Source organism: Podarcis tiliguerta, assembly GCF_965153285.1.
Source record: "Podarcis tiliguerta genome assembly, chromosome: 10".
In the NCBI taxonomy this organism is placed as follows: Eukaryota; Metazoa; Chordata; class Lepidosauria; order Squamata; family Lacertidae; genus Podarcis; species Podarcis tiliguerta.
The window spans coordinates 44877581-44892072 of record NC_139543.1 but is presented as its reverse complement, the minus strand read 5'-3'; the positions used below and the strand labels follow the sequence as shown (position 1 = coordinate 44892072).

The 14492-nt window shown below is 43.1% G+C and overlaps 1 protein-coding gene and 1 long non-coding RNA gene across 4 annotated transcripts in view; one reads left to right on the top strand and one right to left on the bottom strand.

Moving 5' to 3' along the window:
• MGAT3 (beta-1,4-mannosyl-glycoprotein 4-beta-N-acetylglucosaminyltransferase) overlaps positions 1 to 14492 on the top strand; it is a 50255-nt gene that overhangs the window by 25247 nt on the left and 10516 nt on the right. The window contains exon 1 of one of the 3 annotated variants that reach the window (XM_083400459.1): positions 5258 to 5382. The exons of the other annotated variants lie outside the window; for them this stretch is intronic. The gene's annotated coding sequence lies outside the window, so the exon portion shown is untranslated. Of the gene's footprint in view, positions 1 to 5257; positions 5383 to 14492 lie in introns of those variants that run through there. 3 annotated transcript variants of the gene reach the window in all.
• On the bottom strand, positions 1647 to 5362 carry LOC310658498. The gene is made up of 3 exons (XR_014502350.1): positions 5276 to 5362; positions 3061 to 3133; positions 1647 to 1897 (listed from the first exon to the last, which is right to left on the bottom strand). It is a non-coding gene; the product is annotated as an uncharacterized lncRNA (long non-coding RNA).

Sequence of the window (14492 nt, the reverse complement as noted above, 5' to 3'; positions counted from 1 at the left end):
ATACACATGGGATATTTTGAAAATATTTTGAAAATTAGCACATCAGTTGTGGGGTTGCTTTTACCAGCCACCCCACCCCAAGGTGGTTATTTCAGCAGGGTAGGGTAGGAAGAGATAAGTAGAGCATCACTTACCCCATCACTACGGTCTGTCCTCATTTCCCTTTGAAGGACAGGGTCTGCAAACACCCACTGGCATCACTGAAGAGGAAAAACCCATTCCTAAAGCTATTTTGAAACACCCTCTTTAAAGTTTAAAAGGTAAACACCTACAGCACAATTGCTCAAAAGTCTTAATATGTTCAGTGGGGCTTATTCACGAGCACATAATTGCACTCCTAATGTTTTCATTCTTATAATTTTAAGTTTTATTTTTCTAAGGCAACATCCAAAAGGAGTCCTCAAGCAATCTTTGGAAATTAATTTAAAAATATTGTAGGTATTTTTATGATTGTCACTACCGGTGGGCAGCAGGATGAGGAGCAAAGCCTCTCTATATTTTCTGCCTCAGGTGCAGAAATGTCTTAGAACATAAGTAGGATCTGTGGTTCCCAGGTTGCTGTTTCATTTTTCAAGTGTCTTGTACTGGTTTGCACAGACATCTGAGTGCAAGACACATCCCAATTACTTTCTTGTGCTTCCAGATCACATATTGGAGAATGTCTTGTAAGGGCAGTTTCTTGGTAAGGAATAACATCAAGTTGTTTGCATCCTCTGTTTGTTCAGCTCCCAAGGTGAACATCAATGTCAGTAACTGTTGACCTGTTTACTAAAGTTCCATTATGTTTCGGATGTGAGTACAGGATGGTATAAATCACTTGATAATTCTGAACAATAAAAAGGCCTAATTCTAGGGAAGGAGAAGATAACCTCTAGTGTATTACTGCACTTGGCCCCAGTTTCTTACTGCTTAGGAAGATGACAATAAGCACAGATTTATAATAGCTTAGATCTAAAATAGCTTAGATCCAGTCATTTCCCCATGTACCAAATAAATTACAGCTGTCTGTTGAATGAACGTGTAAAATGGTTTAATTTTCAGAAGGAGATTTAGGTGTCTTAATTCAGGTAATAATTTGAAAAGAGTTTGTTTCTTGAAAAATTATTAGGGCATAGCAGCTAGCAGAATACGAGCCATTATAAGCTTCCTGTTTAGGGAAGCTTTTAATGTTTGATGTAATATAGTATTTTAATATTTTTTTGGAAGCCGGCCAGGGTGGCTGGGGAAGCCCAGCCAGATGGGCAGGGTATAAATAATAAATGATGATGATGATGTTGGTTGGAGTAGTCAGTATGGTTCCCTCCAGATGTTTTTGGGCTACAGAACCCATCATCCCTATTGGTCTTTCTGGCTGTGGTTGATGTGTGTTGTAGTTCCAAGTCATCTGGAGGGCACCACGTTGGCTACTCATACTAGAAAGGGTATGATGGAAAGTGAATCTATGCATTGGAAGGGCCCTACTCAGTGGGACTCAGTGTCACAAGTACAAGGCAGGCTTTGCCTTTCAGGGATGCTAGTTGGAGAAGTCAAACTGCTCCCTGTGATTGGTGACCCCAGCATCTTGAAGTTGGAGAAGATGTTTTCTCATTTCCCAGTCTCCTTACATTTTTATTTTTTTACTTAATAAATTTTTATACCACCCTTCATCCAAGGATCGCTGCATTTTATTTACAATAGAAACACACAAAACATAGTAATGAACAAAAACAATTACATGCCCCTCCCATAAGGTTTGTTTATGTTGTGTCCCATAGAAGTCATTGGGAAACAACCCAGACTCTTCTCTGCCGTAGCTTAATTCTGGCTTCTGTTTCTTGGTTACCAGGTAACAGGACTGTGTTATACTATTAGCAATCAAAATTCTGCTGCAGGAAAAGGTGCTCATTAAATTGCTGACCTAAAAAAAAAAAGCATGGATTTCTAATCTCTTAACTGGCTCAGTTGATTGTTACATGCTGAAATCACTAAATCAGGAATGAGGAACCTGTAGCCCTCCTTGTGGGACTCTAAACCAAATCAGCCCTAACCAGTATGGCCAATGATGATCAGGGATGATGGAGTCCTACATCTGGAAGGCCACAGATTCCCCATCTCTAATCCGGCTGTGTCTGCCTGGGTGCTCAGTACAACACCACTCTATAGGTCAGAGAGGCAGGGAAGGGAGGTCGCTATCACCCATTAAAAAAAAAATCCATCTCCCTCACTATGAAACTATACACACTGTGTCTGGGTTCAAGTGATTGCTTGTGGTGTTTGTGGCCAGTGAGACAGAAAGGGGATGTTGTTAGCACACTGTCCACCTTATTGTACTACAAACGCCTTCACCAAGCTGGCAGAATGTAATATTGAATGTGGTGATGGAGAACGCTTTCATGATTGTATTGAGGGACTTCCAATATTTGTTCTGAGGCTGGGCGAAGACTTCATGACAACCATGAAACTGTCTCAGTACATCGTTGACCTGACATATGTATCTGAACATGCCACCTAGTGTTCGCCACAGCACAAACTAGTAATATTTTGCTGATTGTGGGGCTTGTTGTGCCTTCCCCACAGGCTCACTTGTTTGAAGACAGGCAGAGTGGACCCTTCTGGTAGTTCCACTGCCTTCAGAGGTTTGGAGGTGATGGTGGCTCAGGGGAGGGCAACCCTTGTGGCACCCCTTAAACTGTGGAATCCCCCCTCCTCACAGAAGTGTATCTGGCACCATCATTATGGAGTTTTCATTGAATGCTGAAGATGTGCCTCTTTACCCCTAGCCTTTGACACCTCATGTATATTTTAGAACCTACCCTTTTATTCTGTTATTTGTTTTAACTGATTTTTATTTTAACAATTGCATTTTTAAAATTGTAGCCCACCCCAAAACCTCCACGGTGAAGGGAAATAATTAATAATTGGCAGCCAATATAATATGCTCAAACCATCTTGCCCCCATGAGTAACCTGGCTCCCCTTGCATATAATGTGTTGCAGTAATCTAACCAAGCTGTTAGCTGAGCATAAATAACAGTAATTAGGTTATCCTTGTCCAGATAGGGGTTCAGTGCCTCAGTCTTACCTGGATTGAGCTTCAGTTTGGCTTTCATCCTAGTCCATTACCAAGGAAAGACATAGGTCCAGCACATCCATACCTGCAGATGTAAAGGAGGAGTAGAGCTGTGTGTTGTCATCATATTGCTGACAATGTACTCCAAAACTCCAGATAACCCCACTCAGCAGTTTCATCTAGGTGTTATAGGAGACCTCTGGTTTCCATAGTTATTTTTGGGGGTGGGAAGATCCTTTAAGTTCTCTGATTTTCATACGTCCTGTCAGGACTGGTTCGGGTTCAGGCAGCAGCTGCTGGAGGCAATGGTGGCAGCCTCTTTTCCCTAAGCCTCCCTTACACAGCTATGTCCTCCAACTGAGGGGAAATGGTTGACTACTACATGGCATGTCCTGGTTCTGCTATTCTAGCCCATTGCTTTAGATGCACTACCCCATCACCAGTGTTGAATTAAGGGTCAGCTGGCAGGCCAGTCAGCTTCTGTGTGTGGAACAGAAAAGGGCACCATCTCCTTTGTCTCAGACAACAAAGTGACTTAGACTAGCCCTGCGGTCTGTTGTCTCCTTTCCACCTGTGCATTGTTTTTCTCTTAATTGTGGGCGAAGGAGAAATGTGTTGATTGCTTCATTGGATGAACTTTGGCCTCACGCGCCTGCAGTTCAGAGGCATTTCTTGCATTGCAATGTTAATCTCAGGAAATGGAAAAAGGAAAAATGGAAGAGAAGGCTACAGAATGTCAGCCCACCCAGAGGCCAAGTGTTTCTTCTTCTCTGAGATGAGGAATCTCTGGTATGTGAGGATGCAGAGGTGACTCTGTGTGTGGTTAGGAGCAGGGCAGGCTGATCTTAATTTGATAGCTTTGGGGTGCTATGACAAATAGTTTCTATAATTCAAGATTCCCCAATGAAAGAATTTTTTATTGCAGTGATGTCTCCCACAGGGGAGAGAGACAACTGGAACCCTAGGATACGAATCCATCTGCCAGTGGGTAGGTCAAATTAGAAACCAAGGTTTCTAGTGTGTGCTACATGTTATATATACTCTCAGAGGTGAATTCAGATTTAACAACAAAGTTGCCCACCAGGCAAGTTCTATTTGAGAACTTGTGTGATGGTTAAGAGTACGGTTGCCATATTTCAAAAAGTAAAAATCCGGACACAAAGGTTTGGCAAAGTTGTTGAGCCGATTTCCGGAAATTACGCCAAGGACATTTTTGACAGATGAATCCCGGCTATGTCTGGGAAATTCTAGACGTATGGCAGCCCTAGTTAAGAGTGTGAGGTATATGCCCCAGGGCTTTTTTTCAGCCATAACTCAGTTCCAGCACCTCTCAGGTAGGCACCATTGCCATCATAAGAGAATAAGGGAGGCGTTCATGATGAATCCTGGCAGCTCTTTTTCTAGAAAAATGGCACCGACTATGCAGAAGCATTTTTCGGGGGCTTATCAGTGGGGGCTCCTATATTTAAATAAACCCCAAGCTGAACTGCCAATTATGGATTTTAGTGCTGTGCTTCTGTCTTTCTAATTATCCACAGGCCCATGATTATTCAAGTTTTCAAAAACCTGTTAATTTAAGGTAAGCAGGCCCTTCTTTGAACAATTGTGTATCCTCATCAAATAATCCTATTTGGGCCAGGGTCTCTACTCATGTGTTGTAAAATGTGTGTGTGTGTGTGTGTGAGAGAGAGAGAGAGAGAGAGAGAGAGAGATTGCGTCATATTTTTAGACCAGTGTTTCAACAGTCATGACCCATAATAGTGTTCAATGTTTTGGAACGCAGAAATAAAATCCTCAAACCATCCATTCTAGCATGCGAGGGGCCACCTAAATTATATAATTCAGTATTTGAATGACTGGTATTAGTAATTGGATTATAAATTGGTATTGTTATAATGAGGCTATTATTGGATAGTGATTGAAAACTAATAAAAATTATTATCAGTAGTGTTCAATGCTGCGGCTGTGAAAAGGGACTTCTGGGCTTTCTTCAGAAGTCCTCGTTGTGGTATATGTGTGTATAACAGAGGGCGAGATAGTATTGCTACCAAGTTGTGAAAGCTTCTGCTTTCCTGTGCTTCCCAATGTCTTCAAACTTTTTAACAAAAAAAGATTGCAAGCAGGATGCTATGAAAAGAGTCTTTCACAATGTGACATCCAAGGGCCTAGGCCCAGTTGTAGTTATAAGGAAACAGTGGGGGAAGTTTGAGGCCTAATCACCACCAACCTAAGCGGGGCTCATCTCCTGCACCTGAACTACTTGGTGTCATGTGAGCAGCACTCCTGCCTTCCTGTGGAGCTCCATCAAGGCTTCTCTGCTTGGACCAGCTAGCCGTAAGTGAAAAATGGGCCTTCATCCCCTTCATAGCTGAGCGGCAGACTGAGAATGTGGCAGACTCTCCTGCCCAAAAGATGATTTCTGGGAGGCTTTAATACAGCGGTAGGCAACCTAAGGCCCATGGGCCGGATGCGGCCTTCCCAATCCAGCCCACAGATGGTCCGGGAATCAGCGTGTTTTTACACGAGTAGAACGTGTCCTTTTATTTGAAATGCATCTCTGGGTTATTTGTGGGGCATAGGAATTCGTTCTTTATTTTTTCCAAAATATAATCCGGCCCACCACATGGACTGAGGGACGGCGGACCGGCCCACGGCTGAAAAAGGTTGCTGACCCCTGCTTTAATACGTTGCCTTGGTGAACAAAGGGGTTTGTGTGCACTGTTGGAAGCAATGTTTCTTGGCCTCTGAGGTGGCTCGGTTATATTTTGTGTGCGCGGGAATATCACTAATTGGTGGCATGGAATGAGAAAGGTTATTAGGAGGGACACTTGGGTGGACAGAAACAGTGCGGTGCTATTGCTACCTCGTTAGCAGGAGACTGGACAAGAGGAGCTATGGGCAGAGATAAATTTTGTTTGGGCAAGTAGATCTAATAGTTAGATGCAGGGCCAGAATTGGAAGTCTGTGGCCACGAGCGACGCTTATATCCCAGCAGGAGTCAACTGGCAGTCCCCTGATTCTGCTGCTACTCCTTGCTCATGTTGCTGGTTCACCTGTCCTCTGATGAGTCCCGACAGGAGAAGCAGCCTGGGTCACCTTGCCTTCTCTTTTTGGGCAGTGGCACAGACTGAGCTGAGACATGGAGCAAGAGAATGGGCAGCAGCAACACTGATAGGGCTACTTGGGCTGGCAAGCCTGTTAAGGCCATCTAGCCAAAGGGTGCCCCAAAGCTTGGGGCATGGATAGGCAAACTAAGGCCCGGGGGCCAGATCCAGCCCAATCACCTTCTAAATTCAGCCCACGGACAGTCCAAGAATCAGTTTGTTTTTCCATGAGTAGAATGTGTCCTTTTATTTAAAATGCATCTCTGGGTTATTTGTGGGGCCTGCCTGGTGTTTTTACATGAGTAGAATGTGTGCTTTTATTGAAAATGCATCTCTGGGTTATTTGTGGGGCATAGGAATTCGTTCATTCCCCCCCTCAAAAATATAGTCCGGCCCCCCACAAGGTCTGAGGGACAGTGGACCGGCCCCCTGCTGAAAAAGATTGCTGACCCCTGGCTTGCGGTTTTAGGTGAATAGGCTGTCTTGTTCTTATTGGCAATGCTACTTACACAAACAACTGCTGGCATTAGCTGTCTTGGCTTCAGGAAAGAAACTTTGTCCTTGGTTTTCAATAATAACCGGCTATATAGCTCAGATCATTTTTTCACACACATTCTTGGTCAGCCCTATGCTAGCCTTGTAAGATAGGCCAGTTTTATGCCTGTATTGCCAATGGAGAGCTGAGTGGAAGAAATAGTGCCTTGTCTAGAGAGTTCTTAATGGAGGCAAACCAAAGACTTCTATCTGCTGTGCAATGCTACTTCTCTTTTATCTGGAAATGAATTGCTTCATAAGGTAGAGGAAGGAGATTAAGATAACTTTAGTCTCTGCTTCTGCTGGTCATCTTCTGCCCTGTCCCCTTCCTTCCTCATTTTCTGACCCCCAGCTTGCATAGACCTCGCCATCCTGTCCATTGCCTTCATAATTAAATGTTGTGTATAAAAATAATTATGCACATAATTAAATGTCATGCATAAAAATTTCGAAAGAAACTCTGGCAACTTGTTCTTGACTCCTGAACTGGAGTTTAAATAAGCAGCCTCACACCCTCTGGCTTAAAACTTATTACATCTTAGAGATCTCTACTGATTTATGGTTTTAATTTGACATAACTCATTTAGCCTGCAATCCTATGCACACTTACCGGATCGTACGTCTCGCCTTTTAAAGTCACTGAGCCTTTCTTGGAAGTTGCCTATTCACATGCATAGGTTTGTTGCCTTTAGTTACTTTGGAAGCAGCATTTATTTCACTGGAACATTCTGGTCTGCATTTCCTTTGATGCCCAGGGTTGTCATTCTGAAAATCATTCTGAATTTAATGGCCCAGGTGTATTCCTACTACGATAGCTGTGAATGCACTTTGCCAAAGGTCTTCATGTTTCACAAGCATTAAGAAACAGAACAAGGTTTTCTGGCCTTTTTTGATAACCTCTGTCTGGGTCTCTTTATTAAACCTACTTCAAGCTGCTGCCTTTTTATTATTAAAGCAAATTCTTGTTTTGTTTTTTTAAAAAACCTTTGTAATAGGATACATTAAATGCTTTCCACTTGATAAGTTTTACTAGTTGCAAATTTAGAGGGTTGTTTTTCTTTTCTTCAGGCATAGATAATTGTGTCTGGACATGAAGGAATTTCCTTCATCTTAAAAACTGCTGAAGAACATCTATGCCTGAAGGGCAAAACTCCAACTTAGAATTATCCACACTGACTGGCAAGCGCTCTGCAAGGTTTCAGACAGGAGTCTCTCCCAGCAGATGCTTTACCTGTCTTTTCCTATGCTGAGTAACTTCTTAATCACCATAGTTCTTGGGCCTCCCTCAAGTTAATACATGAATGTAGTGAACCCTTCTCTGCCTGCAGATGTAGTGGAAAGAGTATTGTTATAGATTTTTGGGGGTGATCCCCCTAAACCCTAGAAATTAGTAAATGGCAGGATTTTCATTAATTGAGATTTGGGACGCGGGTGGTGCTGTGGGTTAAACCACAGAGCCTAGGACTTGCCAATCAGAAGGTCGGCGGTTCGAATCCCTGCAACGGGGTGAGCTCCCATTGCTCGGTCCCTGCTCCTGCCAACCTAGTAGTTCGAAACCAAGTCAAAGTACAAGTAGATAAATAGGTACTGCTTCAGCGGGAAGGTAAACGGTGTTTACATGTGCTGCTCTAGTTTGCCAGAAGCGGCTTAATCATGCTGGCCACATGACCCAGAATCTGTACACCGGCTCCCTCAGCCAATAAAGCGAGATGAGCACCACAACCCCAGAGTCAGTCACGACTGGACCTAATGGTCAGGGGTACCTTTACCTTTACAAGTTGTGCCAGACAAGGAATTCCTCCTGTCTTATGCAAACCAGCCTGACTGGTCTAGTGAAGAGCAAATCTGTTAACATGACAAAAGGTGTTGACGGGCCATCTAAAGGGAATCATTTGGCCTGGGGAGACAGATATTGCCAAGGTGTTGGGGTGTCTGTTTGAGGTGATGGGATTCGCCAAAGGAACACAGACTGGGGGGGGGATGCCTAGAACCCCCTGGGATCTTCCTATCACTGGGCAGAGGGTGGGGATGGTACCCAACTTTTGCAACAGTATTAAGGAGGAAGGTGTGTGTGTTCCCAGTGGGTGGATTAGGAGACAATCTGGTTGTCGGGAAAGCTGGATGTTTAGGCCTTGTTGCAGTGGTAAAACCCCTTGTCTGAGTATTGTATAGTACTGTATACCACTGAAGGCAGAGGGCTCACAGGAGTACTGTATGGAGGATCATTTAGTCATACAATTCTCCCACTTGAAGTCTTACCACTCAGTGAGAACTAGGTCGTAGTCCCAAGGGCAGTTGTTATTGCACTGTTGGAGGTTTGCCATAACCTTTTCTGAAGATCGCTCCTTGTTTATCTTCCGGCAACTCCTACTGATAGTGCCTAACTCCTGACTAGAAGATATCAGATGGAAACCCATTAACAGCAGGCCGTTTTGATCTTGGGGAGAATGCAACCTAGGCTGCCTGCCTGAGTAGAGCTGGTGGACTTTGGCTCTTTCTGCTTCATTTTCTTGGCAACAAGTCATGGAGAGACAGATAAAAGAGGAAAATTATCGGTTCTGCTTACATCTCTTTGATTCTTGCACCTATTAATTTCTAATTGCATGATGCTTCCAAGCAAGGAAGATGGGGAGGAAAGGGTCAAAGTGGGCAGGCTAGCTTGCTTGCTCTTTAAGCTGTCATAGTTTGTATGACATTGTGGCTGAAATAAAATGAGGGCCATTTGCAATGATTTCTTAGAAATCTTAGAAAGGTGGACTTGACCACAAAGAGCAGGAAACATGTGCAAGGTAAAGAGCCAAGTGGCAGTAGCTTAGCATCACTTGTAAACATGTAGAAGCTGCTTTCTACCAAGTTAGACCATTGGTCCATCTAGCTTTTTCTGGTCTTCTCTGGCTGGCTGGCTCTCCAACATTTTGGAGAGTGGTCTTTCCAGTTCTACCTGGAGATGTCAGGGATTGAACTGGGAACCTTCTGCATGCTAAGCATGGGCTCAACCACTGCTCTATGGCCCATCCCTTCCATGAGTGTACCATAAGAGGAGTCAGAGCATATTTCCTAAGTAGTTTAAGGTGCATTCCTGGATGCATCCATCACTCTTTGCCTCTTTGTGTAGACAGGGACTCCACAGAGTTTCCTTCACCACCCTTTCTGCCACTTTATGGGTAGTGGGCAACCTCATCTAAAGGCGGGCATAAGCTGTGATGGGGAGCTAGTGGCGCCTCAGAGGTTGCTGGGCTGTAACTCCAAATATCTCCTACCACTGGCCATATTGACTGGGGCAGATGGGAGTTGGAGTGCAAACACAGCCGTTGGCCACACATTCCTCATCCCCAGTGTTAAAGACTGGCAGGAATTCCCCAGTGCAGCCCATGTGACACCTGGAGGGTATGAGGGAATTCTAGAAGCATCACTAGAAATCATGGGCCTGTCCCTGAATGGACAAAGAATGATGAGAGGCAACAGTATATGAAATGCACTGAATAGCCAAGCAATATTCCTGCCCATGGTTCTGGGATCAAATTAAGACAATGTATACATTTACCCTTTATTAAAGTTTTAGGATGGAAATTCAATTTTGATCAAAGAAAAACGAAAGAATTAAAACCCTGTTCCACAGGTATCAAAAGTTTGGGAAATGCCCCAGGGATGCCAGTGCATAAATATTTCAACTTGAGTCAGCAGTAATGTGAAACTGTTGCAAAACACACCAAAACCAAAATCCAATTTAAGCAGCGTTAAGAGAAGAACTATCCACAATACATTGAGACCCTTTGCTGCAGTATTTTGCCTGTCTCCGTCATCAGATTAACACTGATGTGAAGAGTCCAAGGAGGTCAAGAAGATAAACAATAGTCTTTGTATTATGCTTTTTATATTTATTCCCTTTCTTTAGAAAGCTTAGAGGCTTTCAAGTACTCACCAGGCTGGAAGGAGAAGAGCTCTCACCCCCACAAGTGATATAGGACCCAGCAGAAGCTCTGACGTAACTCTTATTTGCCAGATTGTCTGCTGTTCCCAAAGCCCTTTGAGCCATGAACCAGAGCAAGTAGGAAGGTGCCTCTAAATTAGGCAGATTACGTGGCACTCCCAACAGATGGACGCCAACAACAATAATTCAGAATTTCATATGGGCTACACATAAAATGAAGAGATATGCTGATTAAACAAAGAAATCTCTGAATAAAATGTTTCAGTGACATTTAATATAAAAATATGTTGCTAGAATAACCAGTAGATGTTTAGCCAAGCATATTCATACAATACAACTTCATTCCTAAGCATACATACTGGGAAGTAAACTCTATTGGATTTACTGCATAGGATTGTCCTGTTACCCCATAACAAAAGACTAATATTGTCAAGAGAAGTTTATAAATGATTGTTAATTTTAAAAATCATGAACTGGTCATGGGGACCCAGTTTCTAGATATAGATAGGATGGTCACTCCACTGGTAGGTTAAGAATCAACTGTCCACTTGCTGGATCAATTTTTCAATGACTAAAACTACAATGATTCAGAAACTTCCACTGGTGCAGAATTCAACAGCCAGATTGCTCATGGAGGCAATATGGTTTGAGCCTACAGGTGGTGACCATTCTGCATATATTTCATTGACACACAACCACCTATGCATAGGTCATTTTGGACCCGGAAGAGGGCAGAGCGTGTTTGTGTGCACTCTGCTGACGGGTGTGAATGTCCAAAATGCAACCCCTGCGCAAATAAAGAGTTGCCTGCTTTATACTGATCCTGGCCTGACTGCACTGGTTGCCAATTAGTTTCCAGGCCCAATTCAAAGTGAACTGACTGGACCCCGTGCTCATAATCTGAGGTCCTTCTTAAGGTGCCACCTGCATGAGAGGTTTGGAGGGTGGCAACATGAGAACGGGCCTTTTCTGCAGTGACTCACTGTTTGTGGAATGCTTTCCCCAGGGAGATTCGCCTGTCGCCTTCGTTGCATATCTTCAGGCATCAGGCAAAAGCATGTTTGTGGGGGCGGGGAAGGTTGTTGGTTTGTTTCTATTGTTTTTATTTTATTTTATTTTATTTTGTATTTTTGATCTTTGGATGAAGTGTGCTATACACATTTAATAAATAAATAATAATAACAATAATAACTAAAAATCCAATATTATGAATATCAGTTGGTGTCTGGGAGCGTCCCAGGTGTACTGAACTACTTTTGTGGGTTTTGTTCCATCTTCAGCCACATCCTGCAAACATTACCAAAAATAGAAAGTAAGGCCTTTTTTTTACCTTCCAATTACTGATGAGCATCCTTAAACTAGCCTTGATGTCCTTCACATAAATTGTCTTTTCTGCATTGCAGCTGGCCTGCAATTTTTGCAAATAGTAGTTCTTGCAAATAGCGGTTTCTGCCAGTGTGGTGACATCTGAAACGGGTTCTTCTTTTGCATTAGCTGTTCTTGTCCTTTCAAAGACAGAATTTTCTCTCTGACACCTAGAAGAACAGTATCAACCTTACTGCAGAATCAGTCCCCAGCAGCAAAAGCAGTACCCTCGGATTTAAACTTGTAGCCCGTTTTAAAACTGAAAAAGAAGCAGCTCACAAAATGGGGGAGGGATGGGGTAATTGGGCCCCTAAAGGACCAGGTGCGCAGCTTGGAAGTCGTTTTAGACTAAGAGCTGTCCATGGAGGTACAGGTCAATTCTGTGTCCAGGGCAGCTGTCTACCAGCTTCACCTGGTATGTTGGCTGAGACCCTACCTGCCTGCGCATTGTCTTGCCAGGGTGGTACATACTCTGGTTATCTCCACTTGGACTACTGCAATGCGCTCTATGTGGGGCTACCTTTGAAGGTGACTCAGAAACTACAACTAGTCCAGAATGTGGCGACTGGCCACCAGGACCATATAATACCAGTCCTAAAATATCTAAATTTGCTCCCAGTACGTTTCCAAGGACAATTCAAAGTGTTGGTGCTGACCTTTAAAGCCCTAAATGGCTTGGGCCTTGTATACCTGAAGGAGCATCTCCACCCCCCATCGTTCAGCCCAGACACTAAGATCCTGCTCTAAGTGCCTTCTGGCAGTTCCCTCATTGCGAGAAATGAAATTGCAGGGAACCAGGCAGAGGGCCTTCTCGGTAGTGGCACCCACCCTGTGGAACGCCATCCTGTCAGATGTCAAGGAAACAAACAACTGACTTTTAGAAGACATCTGAAGGCAGCCCTACACTGTATAGGGAAGTTTTTAATGTTTGATGTTTTACAGCACTTAATGTTTTAATTAACCAACCCAGTCAGATGGGTGGCATATAAATAAATTATTATTATTACTAGTAAAAAAAATAAAATCAAAGCTGAAAAACTAAATTGGTGGTTCCCCACCATTTGAAGATTGCTGAGTGTCTTGGCAGACTACTTAATGACTTTTCCGCCTGATGTAGAAATTGTAATTTGTTGTGCTAGATACTGTATGGTTTTTAATTATATTTTTCTTTCTTTATGATATGCTGCACTGTATTGCAATTTGAACTAAATTGCAATACAATAAAACACCAACAATATTAAGAAATCAAAAGAAATCAAATACAATTAAAAGAATATTTAATGCGATGGGAGTGCCGTCTCCAACCACAAATCCACAGACACTGGAGACTGCCTAAATGAAGCTCGTGGGCTGCTGATGGTGCCTGGAGTATAGTTTGGGAACTCTAGGAACAGAGTGTTGGGGCCTGGTGGCAAACTATACAACTGCCACCACAACCAAGGAGGCCCTGTTCTTAGTAGGCATGTATTCTCCACACGTCATTTGGCCGGTGTACTCAGATGTTGGACAGAGTACAAAAGGATGTACATATGGGGGAATGCAGACCTTAAAACTGCTTAGATCTCAAGTTTTTTTTAAAGTGTTGCAAAGATCAGAACCAGCACTTGGAGCTGAACCTAGAAACAGGAAGCCAGTGCAGATTATGAAAAGTTTAAGAAACAGCACCTATCGCAAATGAATAACCAGGCGGGTAGCATTTTATATCAGTTTACATTTTCCATTGCTTTTCAGGGCCATTACTGTGTAAGTCATGTCCCAGGAGTCAAATCTTGATATTATTAAACCATGAATAATCACATCCAGGTCAAAATGGCAGCGTAGCAATCCCTAGATATCACCAAAAGTATTTTAGATCATTTGTTTTGGTATCTGCCCCCAACAGCAAAAAGCTTTAGTTCGGATATAGACTGCCTTTCATTACAAGACCTTTTAAGCAGTGCGCTTCTTAGAAAAAGAAAACATATACAACTGAAGACACTTCACTGAACAGCAAGACATGAAGCTCCTACCCCTGCTGTTCTTTCTCCCCCTGCCCAGAACTACTTGATTCACTCACACACATGAATATCATTATAATTGTTGGGACACAGGCTGATCCTCCTCAGCTAGATAAAACAGAAACAGTAGCTAATTGTGAGCTGCAAACTTAGCCAGATAAAATGCATCAGAATAAGACAAAAGGGCAGGAAAACATTATCTACACAGATTGACAGCAACCAGATAAAATACCTATCAAAGGGCAAAGACAAATAAGTTCAGAATCGATTTTCCTTCCAGTTGCTCATAATGCCAAATAGCAGTAAAACAAAATGAGTAGGTAACATCCTATTCTCATTCCTTTCCCACTCCTGCTTCTCTTGTCAGTAGGGCTGAGCCCAGAGAACTAGGCTCCTTGTGAGCCTTGCCTTCACTGCTATATACCTGGCTAGCTTCCCCCAATTTGTGCTGCAGCCAAATAGTCTCAGGGGACCTTTTTTTTTTTTAAAGGGTGCGTAGATCAACTACAGGAG